The sequence below is a fragment of the Sprattus sprattus genome, assembly GCF_963457725.1.
Source record: "Sprattus sprattus genome assembly, contig: scaffold_94, whole genome shotgun sequence".
Taxonomy (NCBI): domain Eukaryota; kingdom Metazoa; phylum Chordata; class Actinopteri; order Clupeiformes; family Clupeidae; genus Sprattus; species Sprattus sprattus.
In genome coordinates this window covers 53759-69677 of record NW_027666773.1, presented here as the reverse complement: position 1 = coordinate 69677, position 15919 = coordinate 53759, and positions in this window count along the sequence as shown.

Sequence of the window (15919 nt, the reverse complement as noted above, 5' to 3'; positions counted from 1 at the left end):
TATCCACTGGCAGTTTCAGCTAGCCGTAACGGGGGATCATTTTCCTTAATTCAAGTTGTTAAGTAAACCTGTGAAGTAATTCATGAATTCAGTTGTGTGGATATAGTGCGCTAATGCTTGTATTCCTACTACGGTAACGTGAGCTATCCTAGCTGTGCGGGGCTATGCAAAAGTTGCTTATACTGAAAGAATGGTTAACTTGTGGCCGATAGCGTGAGTTAACATTAACCCGTGTCCTGGGAGTAATGATTCATGAGAGACCTTGAATCATTAGGTTAACTGAAAAACGTTTGAAGATGTACCTGGACACATCGTAGCTGTTGTAGTGTGCTCAGTTTTCGAAAACTAGACTGAAACTAAGAAGGATAACTATGACTAAATGTGACTAAAACTAATATGCACTGAATCTAAAATAGCTGCTGAATCTAAAATAGCTGCCAAAATGAACACTGAGATGTATTAATTTTGGCAGCTATTTTAGATTCAGTCTTAAGACAAAAATGCATATTAGTTTTAGTCACATTTAGTCATAGTTATCCTTCTTAGTTTCAGAAGAGGTTTTTCATGGTTGCTAGCTCTAATCAGATGTACTATAGGCTTATAAGAGAAGACTAACTTTTTATGCCAACGAACACCAATAACTACAACTAATTTGACAGACTATAAACCAATGTGATACACGTGCTCTCTATCTATACAGTAAAAGTGTTGCTTACGTTAGATACTAGACCTACAGTCTAACTCTTAGTGCATTAAGTCTAACAAGCTATATCTTACAATACACTTTAAGTAAAGCTGACTATGTAACCGCATTCATTCCAATATTGTTGCAGAGATGTTTCCTTTTACCAAGATAACAATTTCAATAATTCACTTAGCTCAGTAAGTCAGTATAACGAAACTCTGGAACTATTATGACTATGACCACAGAAAACACAGTACTATACAGATTTTGTTCTCAGATATCAGTCTGTGAGGCCCCTCAACAACATATGCGCACTCGGCCACTGCACTGCAGAGCAAGCACACTCTCGCAGTTCGTTCACGAAACGCATTCTAGTTGAAGATATTAGCCTACAGTAAATGCATGTATGTTTGCTTTCCAAGCTCCAAGAAGTTTAATAACTTGAAAATGCCGTTTTTTGTCACTTTCCACTGAACGATTGAATAGAGTCAATTATGTTTGTTAATTTCCCCCTTTGTTTACCTGCCATTTTGGAGGGGTAGGTTGATCAAATTTGCAAATTCACCTGCATTTGGTGAGTAGCGGGTGCTAATTTCCATCCCTGAACATCTGTTTGTGTGGGTAATGCTTTGTCGTGAACATGTTGCTTGTTAATTGAGAGATTTTAGTCAAACTAAGGATGTACACCACATTTTTTTATGAGGTTTGGCAGATTTGCATTTCAAGTAACTTGCCACATAAATATGTATTTTTGTCCCTTATTCACAGAAAAAACAAGACCTCCTTTTTCAGCAATACAATGCAATGATTTCTATTCTAACTCTAATTTGGTGTAGGCTATAAGAGTGAATTGCGTACTGACTTTTTGGGGAATGCCAACACAGGCTCACTTTTACTGCTGTTTGCACTACATTTTCAGTTCAGCTCATTTTCAGTTGTTGCTACACGTTCTCATTCCCAACTCGTCAGAATCTGCAACTTTGTCAGTCGAAAAAGCGTCAAAAACCGAAGCAAAATCCGCCTCCTAGCGTCGATTTTCGACGTGCAATGTTATTTCATTGCGTTCTATCTGGCGTCATTTTTCGACTTGCAAGGATGTTTCATTGATTCCTTTTAGACCGAAGCTGTCAATTTCTCTAGCTTCATTTTTTGACGTAAAAGGTTGTTTTATTGCTTCATATTAGGCGTCATTTTTCGACTTGCAAGGATGTTTCATTGAATCCTATTATACCGAAGCTGTCAAGTTATCGTGCGTCAGTTTTCGACGTGCAATGTTATTTCATTGCGTTCTATCTGGCGTCATTTTTCGACTTGCAAGGATGTTTCATTGATTCCTTTTAGACCGAAGCTGTCAATTTCTCTAGCTTCATTTTTTGACGTAAAAGGTTGTTTTATTGCTTCATATTAGGCGTCATTTTTCGACTTGCAAGGATGTTTCATTGAATCCTATTATACCGAAGCTGTCAAGTTATCGTGCGTCAGTTTTCGACGAGCAAGTTGTGGTGATATGCGTTAATAACATTTAATACTCCAGTTCCCAGCATGCTCAGTAGAGTTACGTATGCGCATTAGATGTAGAACACACTGTGCAGTTGTGCAGACATTAGGGAAATTATCAGCAGCAGCACTGTGTTTAATAAAACTGCGATAAGTTTGGAACACGTCTCGTCTGAATCAGTAACGGACATGACTCAAGGGTGTTTCATTGATTCCTTTTTCGACACGGAAGGGTGATTTTAGCTGTGAAGTGAGTGTAGCTACAGTGAGCAACAACACATTTACCCACGTCCGGTGAATTAGGAAAATAAATACGCAACTTCCGGTTTCTAGGCGTCAGTAGACTAGGGGCAATTTCAAATTTGCCCCTAGACGTAAACTGCGTAATCTACGTATTCTACGTAATATAGACTGGGATAATGTACAACCCGCGAGAACTGTACCCCGACACTAAGGGAAAAAATAGTCAAAGATCATATCAATCAGACAGACCATTTGCCAGTAACGTGAATAATGTAGACTATTTGTTGACTATTTGTTGAGGGCAATTTAAATTTCACAGCATGCTCAGTAGAGTTACGCATGCGCATTAGATGTAGAACACACTACATGTGCAGACATTAGGGACATTTATCAGCAGCACTGCAGCAGTACTGTGTTTAATAAAACTCTCGTCTGAATGAGCAACGGACATAACACAATCATTAATTCCTTTTTCGACGCACAAGGGTGTTTGTAGCTGTGAAGTGAGCAACAACATATTTACCACCAACGTCCAGTGAAATAGGAAAATAAATACGCAACTTCCGGTTTCTAGGCAATAAATGTAGAACGTCCGGGTTATCAAATTACCAGTCTTCACGTGCACAAATCGTCTGAAGTAAGAAGATCGAGGACCGAGGTAAGCGACAAAGCAAATACAACGATGTAGAGTTATAGATTTGCTTGTTATTTGCCATGAAACATCAACTAGTAGCTATCTGTATTTAAATAGAATAACTTCTATTCTATAAGTAATAATAAGTAAAGTGGGCTTGCATCCCTAAACTAGCCGAAAGTGGGCTTGTATCGCTAGACTAGCCCTTTAACTAACCACCGCTAGGAAGCTAACCCTGTATATTTCCATTCCTTCACGTAGAAATTTAGTTTGTCCGTGACTTTACATGCACAATTGGATGTTGATTGTTGATGACGTGTTGTTGAGACAGAAATCAAATACAACGATGTAGAGTTATAGATTATTTTACGATTTGCCCATGAAACATCAACTAGTAGCAAAACTGGCCATGTGCACTAGCAAGCTAACCCTGTATTTTTCCATTCCTTCACATAGAGATTTAGTTTTCTGAGGATGAGTGCGCAAGAAGAACGCGATATTTTGGAAAGTTTGGATGAGCTGGTTCAGCAGCAGGAGTTTGATGACCTCCTTGAGGGGGCGGCAGCCGCCGCAGCACCAGCGAGACCGGTAAATGTGAGGTGGAAAGATAGAGACGCGGATGGAAACACGATTTCAAAGAGGCCAAGTGTATCGCGGAAGCAATCCAGACATGGTTAGTGTTTTATATTCTATTGTAGATATTTGAAATGGTTTCTGTCCTGAATGTCAATGTAGGCTGTTGCCAAGGGAAACATGCAACACTCTGAATACAGTACAATTCAGTTATGTTTAAAAGTCCTCATGATCTCTACTGGTTTGGTTTCAAACTGATGTCAGCAATATCACTTGCTCATAAGTATGTAAAGTACACAGCCATGAAGGTGGCACCTGGCCTTTTGTCTATGTTGATGGGCCATCAGACCTAGTTCCTGGCTTTTGTGTGTCGAGCCAGAGCTATTAGACTATGATCACTGGCCTTTGTCTACACCCATGACAAGTTGAATGAAGCAAAGACATTAGCATCCATATGGCCCTACCAGTTCATAGGTTTGTTCTAAGCTAGACATCCCTGTTTAACGTCAAGGCACATCCATTCCCTCCCCTAAACCCATGCATTAATTCTACAGTATAAAACTGTACAGTTAGCCTTCTATTTATCAACTAATGGTATACATGTAGATTGTGTATAGGTACTTTGAACATTAATATAAAGTGTCAGACAAATATGCTGCTCTAAGAGATGTTTGTTGTTTTCTGCATTACAGCTGAACACCGTCCTAAAACCGGTCTCAGTTCACACCCTAATCCGGAGGCGACCTTTGCTCCAGAGACTGCTTCACAGACAGTCTCGGCTGGTATGTATTTCATTACATATGGTCTGTGCATAATGTCTTGTACCAACAACTTCTCCAAAACAGGCTTTATGAGAACGCTCGCTGTTGATAAGCAATTGCCAAACACCTTCACTGTTCTATCTGTCATATAATAATCTATTGTTATTTGTAACAATGAGGTCCATGTTTTTTGCTAGTTTTATGGATGATTCAAAAACAACCATGGGCCATTCATAACCACACCATGTATTTCTCAATTCAAATAGAATGTCTTCTGCAAGATCTGCAACACAGCCTGAGCTGCTCTGATGAAGAGCTAACTGAAGCAGCAGCAGACCAAAGGGCTCCTCTGGCTTCTCGGGATTGGAGCTTTCGCAATGCTCTCTTTTCTGAGAGATGGAGGGAAAAGAGACCCTCTCTTCTTAATAGCATGCTGGCCAGGGAGAACGTTGCAACAAATATCTGCAGCCATTGTGGGAACAACTGCGTGGCTATTAGATGCAGAGATTGCCTTCCATGTCCCTTTCTCTGTGCTGAATGTGACATCAGCAAACACAGCAAGACCTCAGTCCTTCACAACAGAGAGGCCATGTGTGCTGGCTTCTTCCAACCATTGTCTCCAACCACTTGTGTTGTTGATAAGGCACTTGCAAACTGTGGTAAGTTTCACACTGCTTTTTCTGAGTGAGTTTGTCTGTCACTAATTACGAATTGGTCTAACATATGTGTAATCTCTTTCAGTCCGATTTTTGCCTATTGAGATGCCTGTCAGCATCTGTGGCTGTCCCCCTGACGCACTGAGGGTGATCCAAGGGAAGGCAGTTGCTTTGGTCACAATAAATGGTAATTATGCAAACGATTTCCTTTGTCCAGTGTCAAACTCTCTATGAACAACTCGTATGTCGCATGCTACATGACATTTTAACCCTGGAAACTTTAACATTACTGTGTATGTAAATGTTACTTTGTAGGACGGTATGATCTCAACATGCCTGAGCTGACCTGTGAGGGATGCCAGGCAAGTTGGACTGGTAAATAGTGGATACTGGCCTGCCACCCTTCATTTTTCAACCATTTATGAGACGGACCTGTTTCATACATTTGAGGACATGAAGATGGCATCGCCAGGGATGTCCTTTCAGGCATATTTAAGAATGCTTGATAAGCGGACTGTTCGCTTTGGCCGCGTAAGTGTTTCTTTCTTCATTCGGCAAGATCATAAATATGCTTGTGTTGAAATGGAATGATTTTTGAATTGTAAAAATTCGTTTTGTGCTTTTTCTTTTTAACATAGACAGGTAAGATCTCATCAGATAGCTTCCAAAAAAGCTTTTTTGAATGGGCTGCTGTGCAGTTTGAGGTCGACTCCACCTGCAAGGAGGAGAAATTCGTTTGTCCTGCCTGTACCCCAGCAATGCTTGCTGTCTCGGTGGATGGAAACCGCAAGCATTACCGCTTTAAAAGTACAGCAAGGTATACAACAATGTACACACGCACACTGTTTAAATGGCAAAAATAGTCATTTTTTGTACAACAAGTAACCTTTGACTGTATGGCATGTTAAAAGATGAGGTGTTTTGAATTGGGGTTGTATGAGTTACTTATCCATGGTCAGTCTGTTGCCTATAGCAGACAATGGTCAGCCCATCTAGCCCATTCCTGTCATTTGGAGAAGCAGACAAATGTAACATGCAAGTGTTACAGTTGAGACTATGAAGTGCCAAGAAAAAAAGGCTGTCTGAGCACTGTGTACCTCACCACCATCCCTTTGAAATGTCTTTTTATTTCTTGTTCTTTTTAGATCTCAGGAGCGAGCCATTTTTGAAGGGGTCTTCATCGCAAAAGATGGAGATGTGGCCAAATTTGTGGATCACATCCACAGCAAATCCAAACATGTAATAACAAACGTGCATTTCTATCTGATTTATTATAACAACATTATAATTTGTAGTCTGTCAGTACTCCCTTGCATTGTGGTATCTATCTGTATACCTAATATGTTCCTTGTTCCCTATAGATGTAAAATTGTTCCCTGTAATTGCTATTGATGAGATTATTTGTCAATTTTGCAATGTAGGTCAGTGGACGGAGCAGGTGTGGTGGGGAGTGGTCGGCTGCCAGAGAGACCTCCCAAAGATCAGGCAGCAAGGTGGATGAGGAGGGACTGGAGCTGGCAGTGTGCAGGCACGGCGTCTTGCTGGCTGCCCTTAATATGTTTAGGGGGGAAATATTTGCCTACCCGATGTTTTTACACCAGCAGCTGGCATCCAGACAGGACATCACATTTTTTTGTATGGATGTTGTCTGCAAATATTGGCCATATTTGCAAAGAGTTAGCACCAGCTGTCCTGAGCTCCAGCCCCTTCAAAATATGAAGCCCTTCCTGTCGGTGTTGCATGCCAAAGCACATGACTTCAAATGTGAGGTTGGTATAATACAATACATGCATTGTAAGCAATATCACTCGTAGGGGGTGCCCCCAAATTACACAATGCTCGACCAGGGAAAAGCCCGTCTAGATTTTGTGACAGTTTGAATTTTGTTTAGGCTTTAATTTAATACAAATTGTTGACTATTGCTTCAATTGTATTTGCCGTACTAAATATCCTTGATGCTTATGTTTGTGTCCCTCTGTCCAGGTAAAATGGAGTGGCTCAAACCAAGAAGGTGCTGGTAAAACACTGGGGGAGGAAGTAGAGCAGTGTAATGCTTTCCTCTCCAGGATAGCGGTTACAACTAAGCATATGTCAAAAGCAGGTGCGATATAATTCTACCTCCTGAATATAGAATAAAAGATGTTCATATCATCATAAGTGAAATTTTACAGAACATATCTTTGTGTACTTGCAGGACGCAATGACATGCTGACACTTCTGGCCATAAGATGGAACCAGCAGAAAGGTCAAAACCTGGCTACTGCACTTTCCCAGAGATACCATAAGGTAAGCAGAAACAATATTATTTTCCAGCAGTTGCCCAGTGTCGCTAAATGAAATGCACGTAGGCTTGCCACACATGATGGTTATATATGCATGACTTTGAGTTGCTTTCATGCACTGTACATGTTGAAATGACCTTTAGGTTATGGTAATGATTTTGCTTGTCATTTTAGACTTCCAAAGCTCTAAATATCCAGATGGTGGACCTGGAAACCCTGAAAGCCCAGCATCAACTGGATGAACCAACTGTGGAAGAATTTGTGCAAGAAGTGAAAGAATGGGCAGATGGTAAGAAAGTGAAACAGTATCTGACATAGAGAAACATCTGTCATATGTGAAGTTGACACTAACTGACCTATCACTTTTGACAGGAAAAACTGACCGTCAAGGCACACCACAAGCTTTGTGCAAGAAGATTGAGGCCCTCACAACCAGCGTCAAGACAAGAGCTCAACTCCTGTACCGAAAAAATGGTATGTTAACATTTTAGGCCTCAGATCAGTCTGAAGTCACTTTACAATAACATGTTTATACAGTTCTATTATGTAGTGTTTCATGTATGGGATCCCACCCTAAAAAAGTGAATTCTCCAATATCAGAATGAATTGAGTTGCTTTCAGTTATTATGAGTAATTCTGTTATGATCTAGCTGTCTGGCAAATGTATTGTCATTCTTTTGTGACAGCTTGACTTAAACAAGGTCATAGACTTTGTATTTTAATGCTTTAATGTGAATTATTCTGTGGCTTTCAGACAGCAACAAAGGGCGAAACAGGATTCGCCGAAAAATAAGGCAACAGAAGACTACTTTGAAGGCCATGGTAGCGGAGTATAACAGTCTTGTTCCACCCCAGCAAGCGCTGTGCATCGAAAGCATCCTTGACACAGTACATCCCTGGCCTTGGCAAATTGCAGAGAGTGGTATGCATTTGATATACTGTGCATATTCTTCAGTAGTGGAATAAGTATCATATCCTGTAATTTAAAGGATGAACTATATACAAAGTCAAAATACTAATACTACACAGTAAATTTACTCTGATCACAAGTAAAAATTTACTTCAGAAAAAGCATATAGATATAATCAGTAAAAGTAAACCTCAAATATTAAAAGGTGAAGTCCAATAATTGAAGGGAAGGAAAAAGTAAAGTAAAGAAGCATAAAGAGAAGTGCCACTTCAGTAAAAGTACAGTACTTCAGTGAATACACATTTCATCAATAGTATTCTTAATGTAGGTGTTTCAGTGGACATATTTGCATACTGACAGAGTATGCATCTGTATGACAGCATGTAGCTTCAGAGATAATTTCTATTTACTGTGGTCTGAACTTTTCATATCAATGCATTACAGGCTCCGCTGATTTCAGCACAAAGAAGGAAGTCTTCGACAAGGTCATGGGTGTTCGGAGGCTTCAAGAGGAGAAGAAGATTCTTGTGACTGAAATGAAGCAGCACTGGGAGTCTCTCAAAGCCCATGCCAGGGTCTTGTCTGACTTGTCTCACCATCAGAGCGAAGACACCATGCAAAGTAAATGCGGCCTTGTAATTTATGTATTTCCTGTTTCACCCATTTATGTTTATTTTGTGAAAGACTTGTTGTTTGCCTAGATAGTGACATATTTTATCCCTTCTTAAGGACCGAGAACAGAAAAAGCCAGAAAAGGTCGGACCTGCCTCATCCGCAGAAGGCAGTGGGAAATGAGGGAACTGCAACGGCATACCAGAAAACAATACCTGCATGTGCTGTCATCAGTAGATGACATAATGGACCCAATTGATGACAGTTCAGATGATTTTGAAAGTTCTGAAGATTCAGAGTCTGAAGTGGATGTACTGTAAACTATTACTAATGTTTGACTATCAATAAAAATAACTTCTGCATTCATTGTTGCGTTGAAGTAGAACTACTTTGTTTTTGATTGTTTTAATTGTCATTTTAGTAGTCAAAAGAAACTTGCTATTTGGTGTTTTGAAATGCACCTAACCCCGATCACTCCAAGCCTTGCCCTCTCCGCCCTTGCCACCTCCCCGCAGTCGGACACAGTCATGTTTCAGGTACGTGCCGGCTGCACTCAGGCACTCTCCAGCCACAAGGCTTTTGATGGAGCAACTCTCTGGATCCCACAGCCGCTCTTGCAAGGCGGGTCCTGGCTGACTGTCAACAAGCTCAAGCCTGTGGCGTTCTCGATGCTTCAGCGCTGCAACACACCTGTCTGACTGTTCGTTCCTGATGGCCAACCCCACAACAACAAAATGATAGGGAAAATGTTGTGAAATGTAACTTTTATATGGGTGTTTTGTCATATATTTAGTAATATTAAAGTTTATATTTGAGCAATTCCCACATGGTTTAAGAGTACATGAATTCTTTAAATGGCAAGAGGAGAGATTCAGAGGATGTACATAGGATTTTCATTACATTAAGAGTGGTGTAATTTACTGCACAAGGGTTGACTGTTTGCAAACCACATTTCATCATATCAACTCTTTCATCTACTAATCAGCCTGACTTCCATTAAACCAGAGACAAACATGTACATTGATGGTTACATAAGCTGAAGCAAGTAGTAATTATAGCGGGTGGCAAATTGTAGTGGAATAAAAATTACAATATTTACCTCTGAAGTGTATTGGTGTGAAAGCATAAAGTGACATGAAGAAAGGATTTAGTAAAGTACAACTACTGTGCTAAAGTACAGTATTTCAATTCTTAATTACATTACACACATTGAAACAGGGCACACAGCAAAGCACCCAGTAGATTCAAATGACTATAATTATGATTATGACAATTATTGACTTACGACTTGATGATTTTATATGTATATATATATATATACTAGATTCACTATATAGATCAATACTGGACTGCCTAACATCAGTGGCAGATAGAAGGACCCTGAGTAGGCTGCTGACCATCTTGGACAATGACCACCACCCACTGTACAGTACTTTCAATGGACAGAGGAGCATTTTCAGTGGCAGACTCCTGTCACTGTCATGCTCACCGGAGTGCTGAGGAAGTCCTTTGTCCCCAGGGCCATAAAGCTTTACAACGCCATGCAGAAGGGTAGGGGGAGGGAGATTGACTTTTCAGCATGAGTCTACCTCAGTCTGCCCTCCTCTTCTCACCTCACTATATTCAATCCTCACTGCCCATCCTCTTACTGGCTAGCCCCTTGGACAGACTTTACTTATACTTTACTATTTATATCACTTTGCACTATCCTCACACACACACACAAGCACAGTACTCTATTTGCACTATCCACACATGCACATGAACACTTCAACCCTTGCACTACTCTCCACTATTTTCAACACTGTCACAATTAATGCACACTGTTATATAGGGCCATATTTACCCTGTACCTGTACACACCCCACTCCCTGTGTACATGTTCTCCCTATGTGTATTGTTTTTATTGTGATTCATGTATGTTTGTGAGTTAAGAGTATAAGCTACTAGATGACCTTAATTTCCCTCTGGATCAATAAAGTATCCATCTAGCTTTCCATCTATCTAATACCTTGAAGATTTTTACCAAACATAAGCAAAGGCTGGAGTCTCAAAGGGTGTCAGAAACTACACCTGAAAAAGACTGTCACCAAACAGAGGTGAAAACTAAACTTTGTCGTAGGACAAAATTAAATACATTTTTGGAAAGGCCTTGACCTGGTGAGTAACATATATCAGTGTGAAGATTCCAAGTGACTCCTGCCATGAGATATTGACCTCTGGACCTTGACCTTAGTGCATGTTGGAAGGCTTGCCATTCAGCAACAGAACAAGCTACAGACATGGGACCAACTATTCTAGAGAGCTCTTGACCTTACCTAAGTGACTATACCAATATGGGTATAGTTCACAAGTGAGGGCACTGTGAAATATGCAAAAATTTAATTTTCATCAATTTAACAATTGAATATTCAAAATCTGATCACACAGATGTATTCCCCGCCCCTTTGAATCTCTCAGTGTACTCTTATTTTAGTATTTACAATTTCAATTTCTAGGAAATATACATTTTTTTTATTTTTTTTTTACAAATTAACTACAACTCCCTTGTACCACGCGATGCAGCTTGATACAAATCAGCACCATGTTTGTAGTTCTTCCAGTTTCCAAGTTAGGGTTGTAAAATAGGGTTGCAATAGCATACATCTACTGATCACATCAAACATTTAGTAAAGCCAAACTAGTAATGACACTTCATCTTGATGATCGATGTTTAGAAAAAGCGAAGATGTTTATTTCAGATACTTTTACAGCCGCTTCAAATAATGTAGGCAATAAATACGGAGTGTGAGGTCCAAGCTGACCTATATTTCGTGTCAACAGTAATGTTTAATTATTATTATTATTATTATATATATGTACATAAATACGTTTTTGATGTACAGTGCAAACGACAAGAAGTGACGTAATTCACTGCTTCTTGGCGGTTTTTTTAAATGTATTATTCGTTCGCGGTATTTTGTAAGGCGGGTAGTCAGACTGTCAGTTAGCATAGAAATAAACACTAGAAGCGCCCTTCTGCCTCTGATCATGCGTCTATACGGGCGCCATCTTGTGTCGGGGTTCCAAGGCAGTTCTGCCGCGCTTTTCTGATAGTCGGAACCAGCAAAACCAGTGAAGATGCCGGACTTTTGCGCCGCATTTGGCTGTAGCAACCAACGGTCATCGACAACACAAGAGAAAGGCATAACTTTTCATAGGTAAGATTTCATTTTGTTGTCTTGTAAGTTACAAACTTTTGTTTTTATAAATATCGTAAATAAATAAATATCGTTCTTTACGTTCGATTAGGCTAGCACTACTACATTTACCATGTCAAGTAAAGCTAGCCAGCTAGCCTCTCTATTTAGGTAGTGCCATTACCTCATAAACACTTTAATTGAAGAAAGCCAACGACGATTTAAATGTAGGAAATGTACCAAAAAGCATTGTTGTAGGCTATGTTAGTTTTGTGAAGCAATGTGATGCTATCCTCGACGATTGTGTGTGAAACTAGAATGCGTTTCGTGAACGAACTGCGAGAGTGTGCTTGCTCTGTGACAGAGAGAACAAGTGCCAATGAATTAACATGTATTTACATCTACTCAATCAGTGTAGTGGGGCCTTCTTCCAATATATTTTAGCAAGCAACCAAGCTCAACCATTATATTTTGGCTCCACTGACGTTTAGACATATGAGGGTATCTTTGTTGTTCTGTTTTTGTTTGTTTGTTTGCTTGTTTATTGTGAAAGGGTCTAGTGTGTTACATTTGGTCATAGCCTAATAGTTCCAGAGTCTCGTTATACTGACTTACTGAGCTAAGTGAATTGTTGAAATTGTTATCTTGGTAAAAGGAAACATCTCTGCAACAATATTGGAATGAATGCGGTTACATAGCCAGCTTTACTTAAAGTTTATTGTAAGATAGGCCTATATGTTAGACTTAATGCAGTTAGAGTTAGACTGTAGGTCTAGTATCAAACGTAAGCAACACTTTTACTGTATAGCTAGAGAGCACGTGTATCACATTGGTTTATAGTCTGTCAAATTAGTTCTAGTTATTGGTGTTCGTTGGCATAAAAAGTTAGTCTTCTCTTATAAGCCTATAGTACATCTGATTAGAGCTAGCAACCATGAAAAACCTCTTCTGAAACTAAGAAGGATAACTATGACTAAATGTGACTAAAACTAATATGCATTTTTGTCTTAAGACTGAATCTAAAATAGCTGCCAAAATTAATATATCTCAGTGTTCATTTTGGCAGCTATTTTAGATTCAGCAGCTATTTTAGATTCAGTGCATATACGTTTTAGTCACATTTAGTCATAGTTATCCTTCTTAGTTTCAGTCTAGTTTTCGAAAACTGAGCACACTACAACAGCTACGCTGTGTGTACATCCTCAAACGTTTTTCAGTTAACCTAATGATTCAAGGTCTCTCATGAATCATTACTCCCAGGACACGGGTTAATGTTAACTCACGCTATCGGTCACAACAAGTTACTTGGGATATGCTACCTCATAGTTAGCTAACGTTAGCTAGCTAAACGTTTACAGAGGCTAACGTGAAGCTTCAATCAAAAATTATTAGCTAGCTTTCCAAGCTAGCTGACACAACCTAAACACTCGACTGCCCCTTTGAAGTCAACTTAACGTTGGCTAATATATTCTAATAACTAGTTATCATTGACAGTTACAAGCTAATTTACCAAACTCCTTTCTGTCCTAAATTGAGCAGTTGCTGGTGTGAGCTACAATATGGGAGCTAGCAAAGCCATTTCTAGCTCTACTTCACAATACTGCTGCCTAGTGTAATAAGTTAACGTAAAACATAAATGTTTATAAAGTATCAGACATAAACAGGATACAACACACCAGTTACCAATTGTTATTATGTGTTTATATATACCGAAAATGTCAGTAAATCCAGATGATGATTATGCTGCTGCTGCTGTTGGTCCCGTCGCAGGTCCCGTCGAAACCCCTGGAGTCGCGACCCTGTCAGTTGTTTCCATGTGAAATCAATGGAATGCTTCACTTTTTGGCGCCGTATTGACAACTGTCTGTCACTCGCACACTGTGCTTGTAAATTATTTTTCAAGTTTGCACGTACCTATTTATGCGAGTGAAATACTCGCACTGTAGAGCCCTGGAAGGTGTCTCTTAATATTCCTACAGTTGAATGGAGAACGACTGATAGAGCGGGTGACGTCACAATGGCTCAACCTTCCCCATGTTAGTCAATTAGAGAAAAGGGGGATGAAAAAATGGAATAAAAAAGGAGTGACAAGGAGTACCGCCACGAAAAGTCATAGCAGCTTGCACCGGATCGGGCCGGACGTTTTGGTGTTTGAATGGCGTCTCTAGCTCAATCGGGCGAGGAGTAGTTAGCTGCAAGAAAAACGTACGGAATAAATAAATAAATAAAGAAATAAAGAAAACTTGACGATAACAATACTGTGCTTCCCTTCGGGCAAGCACACTAATTAGGCAATCTGAGCTAGCATTTGAAGCTACTGGTTAGTGTTGTCAAAGGGAATCCCATGAGCTACTACAAAATGTCTCTATGGGTAAACTTGTTGTGTGCTAGATTTCCCAGTGGAGGAGAATTAAGACAGGCATGGACCCTGGCTCTGAAGAGAGAGGGATTTGTGGCAAAAGCACGAACCGTGCTCTGTAGCTGCCATTTCTGTCCTGAGGATTTTGACAGAACTGGACAGACCGTGCGACTTAGAGAGGTAGCAATCCCATCTATTTTCAATTTTCCTGTGCATCTGGCCAAGGTTAGCCACACAACTAATCTCAAGACACCTCATAATAAATCACTAGTTGCCCTTAATAACTCAAACACTTTTTCTATAGCGGCCAAGATCAAGATCAAGCAGGACTTCAAGACAGGCTGCTGTAATGTGCCCACCACAGTACCAGACACCTGCAAGAGAACCTGAGACATTTGAACAGTCAGACTCAGTGAGTGAAGTAAAATAACTTATAAAAAATGGATGCTGGTCTGATGTAACAGTGGTGGTATAGTTTGACATAAGAGACATTGTTCTAGTTTCCAAAAGTGTACGTATGTTTCAGGATCATCTGTATTGCCTCGATCCTGTTGCAACCAAGCAGAAGTTGACTGAAAATCAGGACCAAATTGAGATGTTAAGAAGGGAACTGAGAAATGCCAAGGACCGCGAGAGGAGACAAAAGAAGACTGTTAGATGCCTTTTGGAGGATTTGAAAGAGAAGAACATGCTGACTGAGGAACTTCAGCAAAAGCTGGATTATTACTCTGGTAGGCTGATTCAGGTTATCCTTTCCTAGTCCTTGTAGCCACCACTACATCCCTGACTGGAATATAATGAATAAATATAATGAATGCAGACTTGCATGTAGTCTCTAGTTTAATCTAAAATCTCTGCAATATCCTGTCCAATAAGTATAAACTTGCTCGAAGTACTTTGTAAAACATATTGTTCTTAATCTCTCAGATCTTCCAGTTGAACTCTTCAAACAGGATCATGCCTTCACTCCAAAGCAGAGGGAATTTGCTCTGACTTTACACCTGCATGGACCTAAGGCCTACACTTACTTAAGAGAGACCATGAAGATGCCACTCCCACACCCTCGCACTCTTCTCAAGTAAATGTATTTTCAACGTCTTCACAATTGTAGGAAAAGAGATTTTTTATTTTTGTAATTATTGTTTATTTATTTCTTTGCTTTGTCTGTAATAGGTGGTTGCAGACGGTCGATGCCAGCCCCGGCCTCAACACTGCTCTCTTAGACATGCTCCAAAGACAGAAGCTTGAAGATCCTGATCGGTTCGGCCAAGTCTGTCTCATGTTGGATGGTATGTCGATCAGGAAGCAGGTGCAGTACGAAGCACACACACAGACAATGCGGGGCTTTGTCGATCTTGGCATGGGCATTGACGAGAGTAGTGTGGCAAGAGAAGCCATCGTATTTATGGTAGTCGGACTAAAAGGTCATTGGAAGTTGCCCATCGCCTTCTACTTTATAAACACCATTTCACCAGCCACCCAAAAGATCTTACTGCTGCATGCCTTGGAGGCTTTACATGAGCGTGGC